This window comes from Ailuropoda melanoleuca, chromosome 9 (genome assembly GCF_002007445.2).
Source record: "Ailuropoda melanoleuca isolate Jingjing chromosome 9, ASM200744v2, whole genome shotgun sequence".
Classification (NCBI taxonomy): domain Eukaryota; kingdom Metazoa; phylum Chordata; class Mammalia; order Carnivora; family Ursidae; genus Ailuropoda; species Ailuropoda melanoleuca.
The window spans coordinates 13,267,705-13,287,941 of record NC_048226.1 but is presented as its reverse complement, the minus strand read 5'-3'; the positions used below and the strand labels follow the sequence as shown (position 1 = coordinate 13,287,941).

The following is a 20,237-nucleotide window of genomic DNA, read 5'->3' as shown; positions in this document are numbered from 1 at the left end:
AGATCCTTATTTTTAAAAAATGGTTAAAAATTGTTGACAGTATGATATTTATGAAATAATTATAAATGTGTGCAGTGCCTAGATATTTGATGATATTAATGTATTATTTTAAAATACTTAGATGTGATCATTGTGTAATGATTATGTTAAAACCATCCTTAGCTATTAAAGATACATGCTGAAATATTTATGGTTGAAATAATAAAATGCCTGGGATTTGTTTCAAAATAGTAAGGGAAGGGTAAGGTGGTTGGGAGTGAGAACCTATCAGAGGTCATTGGTTGGTGATTTGTAAAACTGAGTCATAAGAACCCAGCAGTTTGTCATAGTATTTCTTCTACTTTTTTTGTTTGAAAAAAAAATAGCAATATAAACATATTATTTAAAAATATCAAGAGGGAAGATATATATACACACACACGTGTATATATGTATATGTATATATAGGAGGGAATACATGTATGTATATGTGTGTATATATAGGAGGGAACATATATCTTCAAGACGGAAGACATATATATACACACACACATATATATGTATATATATGCTTCTGGGAAAAGAGACGGGGGTATTGAGAAGTGGTAAACCAAGAAAATGTTATTTTTTAAAATTATTACCTGTTTGGTGTTCTTTTGACTTAGAAAATAATGTGAATTTATTACTTTCTCAAAAATGGAAATAAATGAAATAAAAAGTAAAATGTGTTTTTTTGTTTCACCAATTCTAATTCTAATGATTTATCTGGCAGAAGACTTTCTATAAGTAGTATAATTTAATGAAATATCTGAAGCATATAACCATGTTCACTAAATCATGGTTGTAGGAATACATCATTGAAAACAAGAGGAACAGCTATGCTTAGGGGATTCATCCAGTGGTATTTAGAATGTGGTTAAAAAGGATGAGATTTCACTAATAGGCGACTGACCCCTGGGAAAAGTTCCAATACACACTGTTAAATAAAAAAAAAAAAGTCATTAAATAATTTAAAACAATATGTAATTGATATCAACATAATATTCTATTTTTGTTTCTTACAATGGTAACATTCTGGAATAAATCTATTTACTTTGAAGATACTCCAGATTTTATTTGCTAGTATATATACTTTGAATTTGAGGTGATCTTATAGTAATTATTGTTATCTGTGGTCTTAGATTTTAAGCTCTCAGTGGGCAAGGATTATGCACATCTGATTTGCACTTTATCAGGTATTCATGCTAAAAATATACGAATAATCTTAATGCATACATTGAAAAAATACAGAAATGTGTTAACCATTGCATTTATTAAGAGATTATTAAAACACTCTGATTTTAGATACTTTTCTTCCTCTTTATATGAGAGTCATATTTGTTTATAATCAGAGGACTAAAACAAGGTAAAGAAGACATTGAAATAGGAAAAGGACAAGAGAATCTTAAAAATATCTGTTGCCCTCAGCACCATCTGAAACCACAATATCTCCACCATGCCAATATTCATTAAACCAATCATTTTCTGGGGTGCCCGGGTGGCTCAGTCGGTTAAGCATCTGCCTTTGGCTTAGGTCATGATCCCGGGGTCCTGCTTCTCCCTCTCCCTCTGCCCCTGCTCATGTGCTCTCTCTCTCTCTCTCACTCTATCTCTCAAATAAATAAGTAAAAACTTTATTAAAAAAAGACCATTTTCTCTTGACAAAAATGTGAATAAAATGTGTAACTTCCTATGCAGTTACTTCTGGTTCATTGGGAAATAGCAACCTTTTGCCCAATTGAGTATTTTTTATTTCCTTCCCATATTATTATTTATAGAACAAGCACAAAGTAGTTTGTTGCTGATTAGAAAGGAAATTCCAACCAGCAGTTTCTCAGAATGACTTTTATTTTGATGGATATTTTTTAATGAACCTAATTTATGTGAAGGTTGTTCTGTTAAAAGTTCACAAAAATATCACGCATGATTGATCTCAAGACTGTGCCTTGATCCAAAGACAACACACAACAGCAGTCAAATATACGTTTTATGGGCTTTTGTCTGTTTTGCAATAACACCGGAAAACATTCTTTAATTAAAATTTAAAACCGTAACTGATTAATTTTCTGTGTAAACAATCCGTGTAAACATGGAATGTCAGCATTTTAAGGCTGTGTGAGTATAAATTTTACTTTCCACACATGGGCATTCTGGGAAGGACTTTGGCACAAGCGAAAGGTGAGAATGTGACCCAGGGGAAAAGGATTTGGAACCCTAGCACGCTCTGTAACCCCACTCCTGTCCTCTTAGCTGAGGCCCAGTCGGAACTGGGGAAAATGTGCTCTGCTGTGTGATAGTGTTGGCATGGGCCCGGTTGTCACTCACTGCATAGCTCTTTATTTACTAGCTGCAAATCTCCGAGGATTCCAAAAAACCCTTCAGTAGCTGGACCTACTGCAGCTCATTGGTGCAGAAAGGGAGACTCTCCCAAGAATTTGGCCATTGACATGGCTTTGCAGAACTTAGACCGAGCATTCCCATTTGGTTTCTGTTGTTAAACATAATCCCCAATTTTTACGGGAGCCAGAAAGCAACCTCACTTCTCCTTGGCAACTTTATGATTTTTTTTTTTCTTTAAAACAGAGGCAAGGTTTAAAATGTTACTTAAAATACTCTTGAATGACTTTTCAAGGAAATATGGGAATACACTGCCAGGAAAATGGGAGAGTGTATTCAAAGTAAAGAATCTGAAAATCTCTGCCTAGACATTTGTTTAAAACTTGAAATAAAAATGCTCATAATCAAGTTACTTTTATTAGACATTTATAGCTTTGCCAATAATGCATTACAGCGACCTTTGTTCTTCTAGAGTCTAGAAAAAGAACCAGAATTGAAATCTTCTGAGCCTGTCCAGGGGACAAGCTGGGGTTTGCTTTTCCAAAAGGTTCAGCTCATTTGGATTCATTTTGAACCCTTTGCTGACTTACCCAGACCCGTCCTTCATGACAAGTACCAATCTTGCGTTGGGGTAAGGGGAGAAACCATTCAAAGGAAATACTTTCACATTTCTGGACCTTGCTTCATTCCCAGTAAACTTATTTCACTTATAATTACTCATCGAAGCTTGTAAAAAGTTTACATATAAATTAATCATATTATTGTTATTACAGGAAGCAGAAATGTGAAGAAACTTTAGTCAAATGAAAGACACTTTGAACTTTTACTCTGTCTGCCAACAGTAGTTGGGTGTTGGTGCATTGTTTAAAACTGCTTGTGTCTGTAAAGGGATTTATTAGTTAATTCTTCCATCTCGATTATTAGCAACATTTTCATAAAATGATTATTTGTGTACTGAATGGGGTAGAAGATAAAGATTTTGTATCTCCTTCATAGAGGATATGGAGGGAAAAATAAAGCAAATCTATAAGCTCTGAATATAAATGGCAAAAAGGCACAATGAAAGAGCCTACTAGAAGTAAATCTTTTCTCTTGTAACTGCAACTTTTCCATGCCATTCTGAGGTGAGGGAATCTGGCATAGGACACAAAGACAGAATGCTCAGGGTCAGGATTTCAGGATTTAAAGTGAAGTGTGGTTGACGTTAAGCCCACGTACTTCCCACCACAGTGTGCTGCCTCCTGATGGAATCGCCCAGGTAAAGAGATGATGTGTGTTGACACAAATCTAGAGGAAAATCAGACATGGACCTTCAGGTGAGAGAGAGAGAAAAAAGGAAAAGCAGAACCTAGGATGTTAGCATGGAGATCATGATTGAGGTAATTTTGTTGGGGTGCAGGTGTGTAGGTGAAATGAGGATGCGACACATAGGGGCTCAACTTTTCCACTGGGCAATGAAATATCTGAGTTTTTTCCAACTCCTAAGCTATTTTTGTTCCCTTTTAAAGACGCCTTAAGACTTGGGTCTTTGTGCCTAGGGGTCATCTTTGCTAACTCCCGTGGTAAGCTGCTTTGGGGAATCATGATTCACGTACTCAGAGGTCCATCTTCTTAGAGAAAATGGATCAGCTTTTAGAAGAATAACCAGGAACATGAGACGAAGTCCCCTGAAATTTCAGTATCCAAGCCTTTCCTTGACGTAATAAAACAAACATCCTTACCCCTAAAATGCCTACCTGCTCTTTATCGTTAACCCAGAAATAGACCTAAGCATCTTGTAAGTCTTCCCCCAGATACGTGCACTACTCCACATGACCATTGTTTCTTGGTCATCCTACATAGTAACCACTATAAAACCACATTCAAGCACACTTGGCCTTATTCCTATCACTGACAAATTCCCAATTAGAATAGAACTTCTCTGAAACAACATGTCACAGATAATATTGAAAGCCCTATTCTGATGATGAGTTTGGAAATCTTGCTGGAGGCCACGGGGGACAGCTGTCTTCAAAGGGCATCTAACTGAAACTTGTTTCCTGATAGTCATTCAATTGACCACCATTTTGAAATCATCTCTATAAAAGACATTGGAGATCATTATTATCATGTTCATTTTTCAGATGAAGAAATGGACTGCGTAGAGATAGTACAATCCTAATTTCAAAAAGCCGGATCAATATTTCTGACAGAGACTTTTTAGCATTGCCAGGCAGGATACACAGGTGGGATTTTGGCTGGGAAATGCGATCATCGTCTACCAAACCAGTGAACCTTATACATGAAACCCTTTTTCTAATAAATGATATTCTGTGTAGTTAGATGGGGATTTTTGTCTTGGTTACCTCATTTTCCAGGCACGTGAACCCAGATAAATCATGTAGCCTCTTTAAAAAAGTTTCCTCATCTGTAAAATTAGAGAATAGAAGAGTACCTACTTCATAGTGTTGCTGGAGGGACCAAATGAAATCAAGCCCATCAAGTGTATTAACACAGCGATCGGCATATTTATGGCAATAAATGTTCACCGTAGCTGGTGTCGGCATTGGGATCATTCCTTTCCGAGTTCCTGAAACAATTTGTCTTGTACCCCCATCCCTGAGCACAGTGCTTGGCACACCACTGAACCCCCACCCCCAGCCCAAGAAATGGTAGTGGGATTAATTAATATGCTCCCTATTAAACTCCAGAACCAGGGAACAAGCATCAAGAAATAATGGCTGGTATCCTGCTCTATTCTCCTGTTGTTCCCACAAATCCCTCCCCCCACCCCCACCTTCACCCCCAAGTCACAGGCACACACATGGCATCATATTTCTTTATGTTGAGCTGGACGGGGTGTTCACGTCGATAAGAAACCTTCCTCCCACCCCACTTTGTCTGCCCTGCACTTAGGAACCAAGGTTGAGTTCAAACAGGGGTCAGGGAGATAAAAGCCTGAGGCTTAACCACCAATTCACTCGTCTGGTGCCTAAAACTTCCGTCATTTATTTATTGCCATTAGAAAGGATCCGCCGGGTCCTGTGTCATGAAGGCTGTAGGCAGAAGCCTTTGCCATTCATTATCTCCCCTTCAGTTGGGAAAAAGAGCAGGCGGATGCCATTTCCCAGGGATAGGCTGCCCTGCCCCTGTACTGAATGGGAAGAGAGAGAAGTTTCCTAGCACTTTATGGGATCTTTTGTTTTTCATCAAGAGGCCAAGGACAGACATTTTGAAATAATTGTCAAAGACAGAACACAGGCAGGCCTCGGGGGTAGAAGCCAGCTAGCCCTGGAGAGAAGAGGACAAACACCCAGGGCCGAGGCTTCCAGACCAACAGAGATTTACTGCAGCCGCTATAGAGACTATTTGTTATGGAGGAGAAGATAAACAGGAGGCCCTTTTAAAGCCAGTGGTCATGTGGAAGGTGCTAGAAACATTCCTGGGCAAGAACAGGGCCCAGCCGCAGGGCCAGCTGGTTGCCGTTGAGTTCGGTCCTCGGTGCACACAAAAATTCCATCCCCTGTTCAGTTCTGTGCACAGGCTCTTGTAACTGTTAGTGTAAGGGAATACCAGCCAGGCCCCCCAAAAGGACAATTGTACAACAGATTGAAACGAAGACACCAGTCCTGATGTATCCAAACAAAATGTGGAAGGCACCAGCCTAGGGAGTCAGGGCAAGAGACAGTCTTCCGAATCCCTGCATTGGCTGCCGAGCTCGCAGGAGTCTGAGCGGTGCCCCCTCCCTCCTGCTACAGATCCCCCACGCTGTTTGCTCTCCCCTCCTCCAATTTGGCAAAGCCAGCAAGATCATAAACGTCAGATGTGAGCTTGTCGCTGTAACGATCCCGTGGCTATGAATAAAAATGGTCCAGGAACAGATTTATGAATTGAATCGTCTTTCCGGGGGTGGGCTGCGTGGGCTGGGGCGACTGCTCATGGAGCCCCGGCGTGTGTGTGTGTGTGTGTGTGTGTGTGTGTGTGTGTTGCTCATGTTGAACTTCTAGCAGTCGAGAACCCACAGGGTTAAGCCTCGAAGGCTAGAATGATATTTTCACCTCCTTTGATGACACACTAAAATAAGGAACGTCTCATTTTGCCGCAGAACATTGAGTCTGTGAAGCCAATGTACATGTGGTTACTGTTTGCAGAATTTGGCATTTTCTATGAATAGTATAAAACAGGCATTGGATCAGCTGTCATGTTTTGACAGGGTTGTCCTTTTTTTCCAGAATGCCACTTTCTCTACCCCCTACCCCCCTCCCCCATATTGGAGCAGCAACCCTACCACTTTTTTTTTTTTTAAGTGGACTAAGAAATTTGATGAATAATGAATTAAAAGCTGGAATGGGTCAGGGGTTTAAAGCACAAGGAAGCAATCACCCTGAAGAAAGTGGCCCCTCTAAGGGGAGGCAAGTCCCTGTTATGACTGTCGGTGAGATTGTCTCCAGACAGGGCCTCACCCAGCCCCAGAAATGGGAACAAGGTCAGGCACCAGGTTAGTTAGCAGTGTGAAGTGGGAGTTTAAAGCTGTTTTGTTTACAACGAGCTAATCAGCCTGACAGCAAAGTACCCCAGCTCTTCTCCCTGTTCAATGTATTTGATTCCTCCCAAGCTGTTTGGGCCTCTCCTCAATTCCGCACCTTTCATACGTCCAAAACTTGACAGGAACGAAGTTGACAATGAGAAATCATTTTACCTCTTCACTGCGACACACATCCATCAGTTTCAGCCCCAGGGTGTAAACGTGGGTGTGAGGTTTCACCTTCTCCGGGAGAGATGGAGTTTGCTGTGTTTAACCTGCAAACCATTATCACACATACACACACACACACACACACACACACACACACACACACACACATACGAGAAGCTCTCTTTTAATGTCTTGAGAATTTGAAGCTTTGGGCTTTATTAGCATGGGACCTGTATGTGTTAATTACACGTTTATTTCAAACACACTCTCTCACTCTCACATTCACCTTTTTAATTTATTTTTTTTCTTTTGTTCAACATGTGCCACTTTTTCCTTTGTTTACAAGGGACTGGAAGCCGGAATGAACCCATGTTGGACACCTTTCCTAATCAGCTCCTCAGTTTTACATCAGAATGATCTCATTGGGTCCTTTTGGTCTGCATTAGCAAAAAACAACTGATCTGGCATTGGGGGGAAAAATAACTCTTACATCTATTTTGAACAAGCAATCACATTTCTGATTAAACAGCTTTATCTTGCCTGTTTAAATGAACAATGTAATTATACTCAAAGCTGAAACCAATTGTCAAGATGTCTCTGTTTGGCTTGGAATCGCTACAGTATAAATCCAGTCATGGGATTTCTCAGAGCAGTAATAAGAATATCAAACAGGTCATGCACTGTATTATCATTTCATTGTTATTTATGTTTGCCTGGACTTGATTCAGAGTCTCTGAAACCTGTCCCTCTCTCAGGATGGCCTTTCCTATTAAATCATCTCATTCTACCAAGAACCTGTGGATGAGCCTCTCCTTTAAAAAAAACAAAAAACAAAAAAACAAATGAGTTCTAGGATTAAATTCTTATCATTGTTTATCTTTGATTTCTACGGCCATCACCACTTACTATTCTAATTATTGTTACTTAGATCGAAATGAATGCACTCGGCCATTCATTTATTTTTCATAAACAGACTGAGTAGCTACTATGTGATAAACATTACACTGCAAATTCCCTGGGATGTGGAAACAAAAAAAATTCTGTCCTCAAATTCCTTATGAGAGATAAAATAATAACTATACAATCAACAATGAAATACATGATATTTATATATTTTATAGTTATATATTAGGTCACTGTACATTTGATTTTCTGTTTTCAGGGAAAACTGTATGATATGAAGAATTATCATCATCCATGCTCGTACTGATAGAACACTACCGGTCATCCTACAGGTTTGGAGAGCTTAATTATTATCATAATTTGTAAAGACAATTTGAATATGATAAGGAAAGTTTCAGGAGAATTTCTCATACACCATCTCGTTCAAATTATCCATTACCTAATATTTTCTTCCTCATATTTCGCAGAAAAATACACAACAGATGTTCTTCATCAAGGGCCTTAGTAGGGGCGCCTGGGTGGCACAGCGGTTAAGCGTCTGCCTTCGGCTCAGTGCGTGATCCCGGCGTTATGGGATCGAGCCCCACGTCAGGCTCCTCTGCTGTGATCCTGCTTCTTCCTCTCCCACTCCCCATGCTTGTGTTCCCTCTCTCGCTGGCTGTCTCTATCTCTGTCAAATAAATAAATAAAATCTTTAAAAAAAAAAGGGGAGGGCTTAGTTAATGCAAGAGTTTGAAATGAGTAGCTCATTCCTTCAACAGCAAATAAATATTAATCGATAAACATGTGAATCNCTTAGTTAATGCAAGAGTTTGAAATGAGTAGCTCATTCCTTCAACAGCAAATAAATATTAATCGATAAACATGTGAATCGAGCCACTATCTCGTGTCATGTAAATAGTAATGAATAAAAACCAACCCCTTTCCTTGCAAATACAGAGAATACAGGCTAGTGAAGGAAGGCATCGTACAAATAAACACATAATTAAATATTGAACAAAATGCTATCAGGGAAAAGAATAGGGCTCTATGAGAGAGAAAATCAAGGAAAGCATGTGTTTTTGAGAGGAGAACAAGGGACAGCCTCCTTAAGAATGTGGTGTATGATTTGAGGAGTGAAGATAAAATGTCAGGCAAAAAGTACAAGGAAGAGTGTGTCCAACAGAGGAACAGCATGTGCAAAAGTTCCAAGTAGAAGAGAACATCTGTATTTAAGGAACTGAACAATGTCAATGTGCTGGCAGTTTGGTAAACAAGAGGAGAATGGTATACAATGAGCCTGGATAAGTAGGCAAGACACATATTGTGGAGGGCCTTGTACCCAAAGTTTATTAGTTGGAGTTGGTTAGGATGTGCAGCAATAACAAATAGACCCCAAATCTCAGTGGCACAGCAGACTAAAAATGTGTGCTAATTTACATATCTCACAGTCTGATATGATGGTGCTGCTGGTGGTGGTGGTGGTACTGGTGGTGGATGAAGGACTTCTACTCTACACCGTGAGGGCTGGGGTAGGAAGACGTGCCCAGGGAAGGCACTCATGTTTTCAATTGCCTTGACTTACAAGAGGCACTTCTCACTCAAACAGAACTCCATGGGTAAGAACTCCCAGTCCATGAGGTTCCACCAGAATGCAAATGAGTTTGTTATTGTCGTTTAGTTGGGTGCCTGGTATAAACAAATGATTTGGCAAGGCTCTATCCAGTCTCTATTGAGAAGAATGTGTAAAGGAAGGCACTTTATACACTTGGTCCTAAAGGCTATTCAATAGGATTGTAGCATATTCCAACTTTAATTTTTATGTGCTCATTCAATTTTTTTAAAAGATTTTATTTAGTTATTTGAGAGAGAGAGAGAGAGAAAACGTGAGTAGGGGGAGGTGCAGAGGGAGAGAGACAAGCACCCTCCCCGCTGAGCAGGATGCCCAGGGCAGGACTCCATTCCAGGACCTTGAGATCATGACCTGAGCTGAAGGCAGATGCTTAACGGACTGAGCCACCCAGGCACCTCTAAGCACTCATTCTAATATGAGGGTGAAGAAAGGAGATGTGCTCCATCTGGCCTCTGAGTAAACCAATGAAGTAGACTTTTTTTTTTTCTTTTAGGCAAACAACTTAGTCTTATGCCCAATAATCTTTGTGTAAAACTGAAACTTACAGTTGACTTTGCTTGGGAATCCCACAGAGGAAAAACCAATCTTTATTGAGATTGAGCCCACAATTTAAAAAGAGAGCAAAATGGGGGGGGGGCGGAAACAAACTGTACCAAGATTAATAATCAGGAAACAAAACAAACAGATTTTAGAGCTCAAACAGATTCAAAATATGTAAGAACAAAACATCCTACCAATAAACAAGTCTAATGGAACAAATGTGGAAAAAAAAAATGAAAGAAATAGAACTATACTTTTAAAACGTTGTCTTTAAAACTTTTAATAGCATAAAACAGGGTTAAATAGCAAGTTAAACATTTGTAAAAAATGCATTAGTGATTTTATTAGAAGACACCAAGAATCCAGCATAAAAATAAAGAGATGGTTAATACGAAGATAAGATCAAATGTTATGGAGGAGAGAATGGGGGAGCCAAAAGGGGGAAAGGATATTTTGAAAATATAAGGCTTGGCATTTTACAAAGGACTTGCTTTTCATATTTAAGAAGCATGAAACGGAAACATAATTAGAAGTCATGTCAGACTGTACACAGAGCCAAACTTCGGGACACTAAGGGAAAAGGAAAGGAAACTCGTAAAGCAACCAGTGAGAATAGGCAAATTACCGACAACTACATACTCACACATTGTATCAGCCCTAAATTTTTCACAAGGGTAATAGAGGACATAAGAGAATGCAGTGATAATCTCAGAGGGCAGGAAGTGGGTGGTAAGGGGGAAAAAATGCTACCTTTCCTGCTATCTCTAAGCAAAGAAGGTAGTGGTGTCAGGAAGACCCTTGCAGATGGTGTTTTAAACTTCTCTTGGCATATTTACTACATCCCATATCAGAAATGAAGCTAACCCACCCCAGGCTCCTGTAAAAAAGAAATAAAAGAAAAAAGAAAGAAAGAAAGAAAAAAATGATCATTTCAAAGTATGAGTCAAAAATAGTGAACCACCTAAAATTCTGTTTTCAGTTAACTTATCATTCCAGGATGAGGGCGGAATGAAGTCATTCCGTTTGAAGTCTAAGTGAGTTTTCCGTTTACAAAAGCTTGTTCAAAGAAGAAAGTTAAAACCAAAAAATGACAGTAATAATTATGACTAATATGGGGAGGGTATGAAAACATTCTGGAGCTATACACTGATGTTGATGAAATACAGAAATATGAATGATCATCCTATAAATCTTATCATTGCTAATTTTAATGTGTCATATTGAAATTAGGCTGCATATTCTCAGTCCTTTTTCTGTTTGTATAGCTCAAAATTGCTATAGAATCTGTATTTCTCATGATCTGTGCAGCTGGAAAGTGTAAGTGAATCAAAATGTCCAAAAGCCGTACTATTTAATGAGTGGAGGAATGGGTAAACATTTATAGGGAACCTAAAACATATTATTATTATCTTATTTATTATCTAAATTATCACCTGTCTAAATTACTCATGTTATATTTTCCATTTTTATGCCCTGAGAATTGTAACACTGCACCTCTATGGTTCCTGTGTGCACATATGTATGTATCCTATTAATATTTGGGGCGAATGTTCTGTATGTAATGGTACCGTCGAAGAAAAGCAATGACATTAATTAAATATTAATTTGATGTGCTATAAAATCCTTCTCATGTCTTCCAGCCCTTGTTCCATCTTTATCCGAAACTCTGGTCTCTCCTTTTACCAACCACCTTCTCACAGGCTAAAACTGTGCCTAAGATTATACCATATCAATAACCAAACCCACCAACGTTATATTTATTCCTGGTTCCCACCATCACTCTCTCCTTCCCATCACCAAGAAAGCTTTAGAAAAATGACCAGTCAGCCACTGAGATCCCTAGTTTATTTTTTTTAAGACTTTATTTATTTGGGGGTGCCTGGGTGGCTCAGTCAGTTAAGTGTCCGCCTTCAGCTCAGGTCATGATCCCAGGGTCCTGGGATCCAGCCCTGTGTAGGGCTCCCTGCTCAGCAGGGAACCTGCTTCTCTCTCTCCCTCTGCCTGCCACTCCCCCTGGTTGCGTGCTTGCTCTCTCGCTGTCAAAAAAAAAATCTTTTTTTAATAATTTTTAAAGATTTTTTAATTTTTTTAAATTTTTAAATTTTAATTTTTTTATTATATTATGTTAGTCACCGTACAGTACATCCCTGGTTTCTGATGTAAAGTTCGATGATTCATTGCGTATAACACCCAGTGCACCATGCAACAAGTGCTTTATTTATCTATTTGACAGAGAGCACACACAAGCACAAGAAGGGGGAGCGGCAGACAGAGGAAGAAGGAGAAGCAGGCTCTCTGAGGAGCAGGGAGCCGGATGGGAGGGCTCGATCCCTGGACTCTGGGATCATGACCTGAGCCAAAGCCTTAACCAACTGAATCACCCAAGCGCCCCCATCCCCAGTTTAAATTTCCCCTTTAAGTCTCTACTGAATCCGGGTGTGTTTGTTTTTTCACCATCAGCCCTCTGAGATTACTTTAGCCAGTGCTACAGTTGCATCCTAATAATAGACAAGGTAATCTTGTTTTACCGTCTTACTCACATATTAGAGTATCCAGCATTATAGAACCCTCCACTGTTCTTGAAGTTTCTAGCCTGGGCTTAGAGCCATCACACTGTCCTGGTTGTCCTCCAATTCCACTGGCCATATCTTTTCGGTCATTATGGTCATCTCCTCTTTTAGATCCTCTCCCTGCCCTGCCCCACCTCACACCTATGTTAGAAAATGGACACATTTTTCTAGGTAGTTCATGCTCTCTAGTGCACATTCAGCATAATCTGGGATTAATTAAGACAATTTGATGGCTGGGAATTGTGCAGTCCAGTCCCTTGTAAACATCTCCATTGGGTGGGCAAGACCTGAGGACACCGAGTCCCTTGTAAAATCCCACAGTCCAGAAGGGCTTCAGTGGGGAGCAAGAGGAGGCCAAAGAGATTAGGATCATGTTGTAAACCTCTTTCATTACAAATCTTTTCTCCAAGGCTGAGATTGTGAATCACCAGCCATCTAGTTTCCCCTGCCAAGTGGGAGGATGAACAGTGTGAATCGGCTGTTAAGATGAGTAACAGTCATCTTAACAGTCAACAGTGAAGGGAAACAAATACCCCTGGTGATAGTCAGCTTCCAAATTTAAAGACATTTCTTAATTGGTTAAAGTATTTGATGCCCTGTAATATTATCCTTTTTTGTTACCTTCATTACCTAAAAATAGTTGAATTATATATTCCAAACACTTCCTTTTTTACTTCTCTAGAAATTTTCTTTCTTGTAACTTTACCCAGTAAGATTCTGTATAAACTAGAGGGATATCGAAACCTTTAGAACATTTAAACCTTGGGTTTAAGCCTGTATCTGGTGTGGTCTTCACCTGTGTAACTCTTATAAAGCTGCAGAGATTCAGCCACACCCTACATCGACCCTTGGTTAGCATGTGTGCATGCCCTCAATTGATAAACATAAAATAGGGAGTAGGAGTATACCATTGGAACAAAAATGTTTCAAAGGAAACATTTGATTTTTTTTTTTTTGAAGTGGATATATAGATGTCTTGCAGGACAGATACTTCTCGATGCTTACATAAAATCCATTCTCACTTTCTTACTGACAGAATCTCTGGTTTTGGGGTGGTCAGCAATGTGATAAGATAAAAATGACATTTCTAAAGATGCTAGACCACCAGTGGTGATCACAGGAAACAATTTCTGGCCATTTCTGTGTATTTCTGGAAAAGTTTTGCTCTTCTGATACAGGTGCCACTCTTCCTCTTGTTTTTTAACTCCTTTCTGCTGGCCTAGATTATAGTCGTGATGGCTGGAATTGCAATTGCCTTCATGTGCCTGATTACAGCAGGGAAGCTGAAATCATTTCTGTGTACGAGCTCTGGATTGCTTAGCTTTGTCATATGGGAAGAAGACAAATGTCTATCTTGTCTACTTATGTGTTGTCTGCAGCTGAACCCAAAACCTAACTGATGCAGGGTTTTTTAGTTTTGTTTTGTTTTTTTTTTGATTGCCGAGTTTGTTTTAGGAAAGAGTGGGAGCAGGTGGCAAACAAAAGACAAAATGTGTTATTTAATAACACTGAATTACTACATCTAGTTTCACAGACTATTTTTACTGTGCCTGAAAAATGGGTCGATTTGCCTTAAAATGCTTTACTTTCACTTATTATTTTTTTATAATATTTATTTTGTTATATTAGTCACCATACAGTACCTCCCCAATTTTTGATGCAATGTTCCATGATTCATTATTTGTGTATAACACCCAGTGCACCATGCAATATGTGCCCTCCTTAATACCCATCACTGGCCTATCCCAATCCCCCATCCCCCTCCCCTCTGAAGCCCTCAGTTTGTTTAGAGGCAGCCCACGGAATGGGAGAATATATTTGCAAATGATGCTACAGATAAAAGACTGGTATCCAAGATCTACAAAGAACTTCTCAAACTCAATACACGTGAAACAAATAATCGAATCAAAAAATGGGCAGAAGATATGAACAGACATTTTCCAATGAAGACATGCAAATGGCTAACAGACACATGAAAAAATTTTCAAAATCATTAGCCTTCAGGGAAATTCAAATCAAAAACACCTTGAGATATCACCTTATACCAGTTAGAATGGCAAAAATTGACAAGGCAGGAAACAACAAATGTTGGAGAGGATGTGGAGAAAGGGGATCCCTCTTTACACTGTTGGTGGGAATGCAAGTTGGTACAGCCCCTTTGGAAAACAGTGTGGAGGTCCCTTAAAAAGTTAGAAATTGAGCTACCCTATGATCCAGCAATTGCACTAGTGGGTATTTACCCCAAAGATGCAGACATAGTGAAGAGAAGGGCCATATGCACCCCAATGTTCATAGCAGCATTGTCCATAATAGCTACATTGTGGAAGGAGCTGAGATGCCCTTCAACAGATGACTGGATTAACTGATGCGATTTTGAATAAGATGAATCAGAAGGTCAGAGTGGAACAACAACAACAACAACAACAACAAAGATTTGAGGTTTCTAGACTCTGATTTGTATTCCAAGTTCTCCAGCTACTAGCTAGCTTGAGACCTAGGGCAAGAGACTAAAGCTTCCACAGCTCTGTTTTCTCTTCCGTACACTGGGGCATACAATAGAGAACTCATCCCCTTGAGGCTGTTATGAAGAGGAACTGAGTTCTAAACAGCTTCTATAGACAGAATTTAAAATCACAATAAAGTCTTCATAGAAGAAATTTTTGGAAGTGCTCTCCAAAGGAACGTATATCCAGAAGATTCCATTTAAAGGTGTAGTCAGACTGTTTCTGACCCAGTCCATTTGTTTTATGCACTGCCAGCAATCTCGTTGTAGCGGAAAACATATTTCATGGTGTGCTGGGTGGTTGAAATAGCACTTAGATGCACATGCACTAATTTCAGGTCAGCAAGAAAGATCCAAAACACCCTGACAAGACCCAAACTGACCCCTTTTAACTCTTGAGTGAAATGTTATTTTACTCGCTCAAGAAATCGCTGAAAATGAAACAACCTCAAAGAGGAATAAAAATGCCAGGGAAAGGAAAACTCTCTTTGGGGCAGCACTCTGAGCTTCTAGATTGTTGTTATTGTTTTTTTTTTTTTTTTAATGAGAATGTACAGCATCAGGCATGTTTTCCATTTCCCTACAACCTCAATATTATTACGTATTCTAACACACATCCTAGTTTGTCCTTTTCCTGCTACTTTCTTTCCCCTTTCAGGATTGTGAGAATATGGATACGGAATTTACAAGATCTCAAGTGTGTCTTTGACATAAGATCAACATACTGGTACTTGTGTTGGGATAGAAGTAGGGAAAATGGGGACTTTTTTTTGGTTCCAAGAAACAGATTTATTTGAGCAAATTCAGTTGAGGGGGAAGAGATTGGTGGTTCCTATATGGTGGCTAAAAACTAAAATGGGAAAGCAGGCTGGAGAGAACATGCCTCCAGAAACTGACTTTTCTGGGTCCCACATTCTTGCCCTTGTCTCTTTCTACTTAAAGGCATCCATCTACTTTCCCTATCAAATAATTTGCAACAGTATAAAAAATACCAAACCCAGAAGTTAGTGACCCTGACTCTGAACCTTTTCAGCAGGATAGCTACTATGACTATCTATATCATGATTTAAAGTTCACTAAATATTGTCACACCCACTTTTTCATTCCTCAGAGTATGACTTCTCTAGCCCTTCATTGGAATTCAACTCAGTTCTACTCTAAATTAGTACATGATCTGTAAATATTCAAAGACTTCTCGGAAGTTAATCTTTCAAAGAAAAATAAAACTTTGTCACAACTCTTGGACAAGATATCTATAGATGACCCTCAACTAAAATCAAAGCCACAGTTCTCATTCTTTTTCATTCAACAATGAATTCTTGTTCCCTCTGCAGTGTTCTTTCATTCACCAACATTGCCATCAACCAGGACTTCTTATTTCACTCAAGTTATGGTCAAAAGGACCATATTGCCCAAGGATTGTGGATTTGGGGACTCAAACAATTGAACAGAGGCTCTACATTCCCCTTCGATTCCGTTGCCATATGTCAGCACTTCCTGTCCATCCTGGAACACTGCACCTTTCTCTGAATCACCGGCGTCCTGCCTTTCTTTTCCTGACTTGGGAAGTATGACTTCCGACAGTCTCTCCAGGGAATTAGCTGCCATTCTCTTGTTGATGTCTGTTTGCTTATCAACCTCACAGGGAGGTTTTTGTTGCATAGTCAGGAGGAAACGCTGATCCATATAGCACATGTGTCCATTCTTTGGCGGCAGTGGTTGGTGGAGCTTCAAAAGATGTTCAAGATATTAGTGATGATCAGGGTGTTTAAGGTAGCCAAAGAATAGAAATGGCAGGAACCACCGCATGTAATAGAAAACACACACCCACGCCCACACAACCACACACACCCACACACAGACGCCAACTAGAGGAATATGAAGAAGCAAGAATACACTTGTAACACAGAAATGGATTTCGTGAAGTCTCATCTATACATAAAGAGTTAAGGGAAAATAAACCTGGAATTTGCATTTTGGTTGCAAGTGATATTAGTATTTTTCAGTCCTATACTTCCTTTCCCATGTTGAAAAGCAGCCTAAATATCCAGCACATGAAAATGAATGCAGGTCCCCATGATATTTTTAAGACTGCAGAGGCAAGCCAATAGTGTGACAGATACAACGAATCCATATGTTACGTTTTCCAAAAGGAGGGGTACTTAAGATTACATTGTCATTTTTTTAATTGCAAGAAAAATACCCCCAAATAAAGCTTGTAAGAACCAAAATGAGATGGAAGGAAGTCATTTTCAAGCACAAACCATTAAGTGGTTTCAACTCTTCATGTGTCCATGAAGAACAGTTCTCATCATCCAATAACCAGATAAAAAGGAATGACTTATGACTTCCCACACCGCTAGGATATGTCTCTTCAATTACTTCCTTTTAAGAGCAAGTGATAACATCAGGGTAAAGATGCGTCATACTATATCACTTGGGGTGATAAACTCCTTCATAAAAAAGCTTACACAATGAATCCTAAAACCCTAAATCAAACCCTCCAAATAAAAAGCTCATATGTAGATTGTTCGTGATGCAGTTTGTCAATTAAACAAAAATCATTTTCTTTGTGACCTCTGAGTAGGGTGACTCTTCTTGGTGCTCGAATTGCCAATTTGGGCTCACTGACATCATTGCCCTTGTCATTGATTACTCACCTAGTAGAATAATCCAGCTGTGATAGTAAGGGTTTGTAGTGCTCAGAAAATAAAATGTGTCTTGAATGCATAAATGATCTTCAAAGGAAAGAAAGTTACCAATGCATCAATTATTAAGAAATGTATAGAAGATTTGCTGTGAATATTACAAGTGCTGTACTCCACAGTTATAGGTAATCCCTCCATTATATATGCATTCTACAAAAATTGCTATTTAGCAATGATGGGAATGATATGAATGTCAAAGCTACTACTGTGTCTTTGAAAATCCATATTTGTGGAAATAATTAACTTGTAGTACAGGGAGTGGTGACAAAGAATGATGAAACATTAACTGATAGAGACATAAAATACTTATTTAAAAATAAGAATCTCTGTACCCAGTAGTTCTGTTGCTGAAATTTTCAATGAAGGATACAATTCAAAAGGAGATGATTTTCTTCGTAAATATTCTCCAGCAGTATTACTGTCAATAATAAAAGTTTGAGAACAGCCTGAATGTTCAACAGAGGGGACCGATTAGGGAAAAATGAGGGCAACTTAATGGAGTCTTAGCCTCCCTTAAAATGGAAAATTATGAAAGGAACAGTGTTCCTAAGAAAGGAACAGTGAAACATGTACAGTAAGATATTGAATCTCTTTCTAATTGGGATGACTTAAATTTAAAAAAAAAATTTTTTTAGTTTATTTATGAGAGCAAGAGAATGAGTGGGGGGAGGAAAAGAGGGAGAGGGACAAGTGGACTCTGCGCTGAGCACAGAGCCCACCATGGGGCTTGATTTTAGGACCCTGAGATCATGACATGAGCCCAACCCATGAGTTGGAGGCTTAACAGACTGAGTCACCCAGGCACCGCAAGAACTCCTTAAAATTTATATGTGATTCTGTACAAGGCCTGGGAGAGAGAGTGAAAACTTGAAAACAGTAAATTAGTTCTAGTAACAGAGTTTTATGTTTATATTATATATAAATATATAAATACATTCTCCTTTCTTCTTAGTGTAAAATTAAAAAGCTTCAGATGAGGGGAATAGTTGGACTAAGTTCCAGGAGGCCAGAACCTAAGAACCAAAAGACAAAAACTACACATTCAAGGTTGAAGATGAAGGGAAGGTCCATCCCAACTGGACTTGGCAGAGAGGGCCCTGAGGTGAAAGTCATTCACTTACCTCTCTTCAATCATGTTTGCCTTGAATCTCCAGGCCATGACTTGGCTTTTTGGCTCCAGCTTCCTTGTTCTCCTCGCCATGTCAATTCTTCCCTGTGATGATCTCCATTATCTCTTTTACCTCACCTCCAGGCTGTAGTACCTTCCCTGAGGAATCACTGAGTCCGGTGTGAGCGGCCACTAGGAACTCACACTGTCCAAACCTAACGGGGCTGTCAGTACAAACTGCTATCTCGGTTGATTCTCTAGTTTGCTAGATGATGGCGTAACTCTTGAAAATGCTTTTTTTTTCCTCTAAAATAAATGGCATGTGCCTTCAAGAATGTGGTTTTTCAGTGTTTCTGTTAGACAGACCTGAGTTTGATTTCTGGTTCCTCACCTACAGCCATGTAGACTCAAGTAAGGTCCTTCCCCCTGAAAGCCTCATGTCCTGTCACAAAATCATGTAATAATGCCTGTGTCCTGCCATGCTGTTCTAAGACTTAATTGCAATGCCTGGCACATAGAAAGGCTTCTGTTAATAGCATGCTTATCAAAATAGTACAAGCTTGTGGTGGGGCTACAAGTCCTGGTGGGGATGGTAAGGGGTTGTCAGATAGGAAAGCAACCATTGACAACCAGGAGCTGAATGGAGAGAGTGGATGGGGTCAAAGGTAGTAAAAACTTTTCAAACTTCAGTGGTGGGAGAGGAATATTCTTGCCATTGAAGCAAAACAACAGAAACAACTAACTGACTAAATAAATAAAATGTTGGGATTTGTGAGGAGTTGGTCATGGGTTTCATTTTTAGCCACTCATTCCATTTTTACCCTCCTCCTCTCTTACCAGGAAAGGTGTATCTTTTCCTGAAGCACCTATTTCTTGATGCAAGCTTCTGATTTCACTTCTTCCTTCAAATCTCCCTTCTATTTCCTTTCTCTTTGGCCCTCGCTTTCAGCTGACAGCCTCCATGCTTGCCTTCATTCACATGCAAGTTTCCTGTTTTGAGGAACTCTCCCGTGGTTCTTCAATGATCATGGCCACTTGCTCTTCAAGGATGGCTTCCATGTTTTCTTTTCCACTGTGAGACTTCCAGATTGCCTCCTTTTTTTCCCTCAAGTTCCATTACACGTTCATTACCCAGTCATACCTGAAATTCCTGCATCTGATTTCTATCCTCATGACTAATCTAAAAATTTACTCTCTCAAAGTTCTCCCCATGACTTCCTTTTCTCCAGATTCACGTCTATTGTTCATCTGTAGTCTCCCTGG

General features: G+C 39.4%; 1 long non-coding RNA gene across 2 annotated transcripts in view; it reads left to right on the top strand.

The window, feature by feature from the left end:
• The window catches only part of LOC117803726, an 84,667-nt gene extending 76,131 nt beyond the window's left edge, over positions 1 to 8,536 (top strand). For both annotated transcript variants that reach the window (XR_004627706.1, XR_004627705.1), the window contains 2 exons: positions 8,193 to 8,265; positions 8,401 to 8,536. This is a non-coding gene — a long non-coding RNA (uncharacterized LOC117803726). The remainder of the gene's footprint in view (positions 1 to 8,192; positions 8,266 to 8,400) is intronic.
• Positions 8,537 to 20,237: the final 11,701 nt, after the last annotated feature.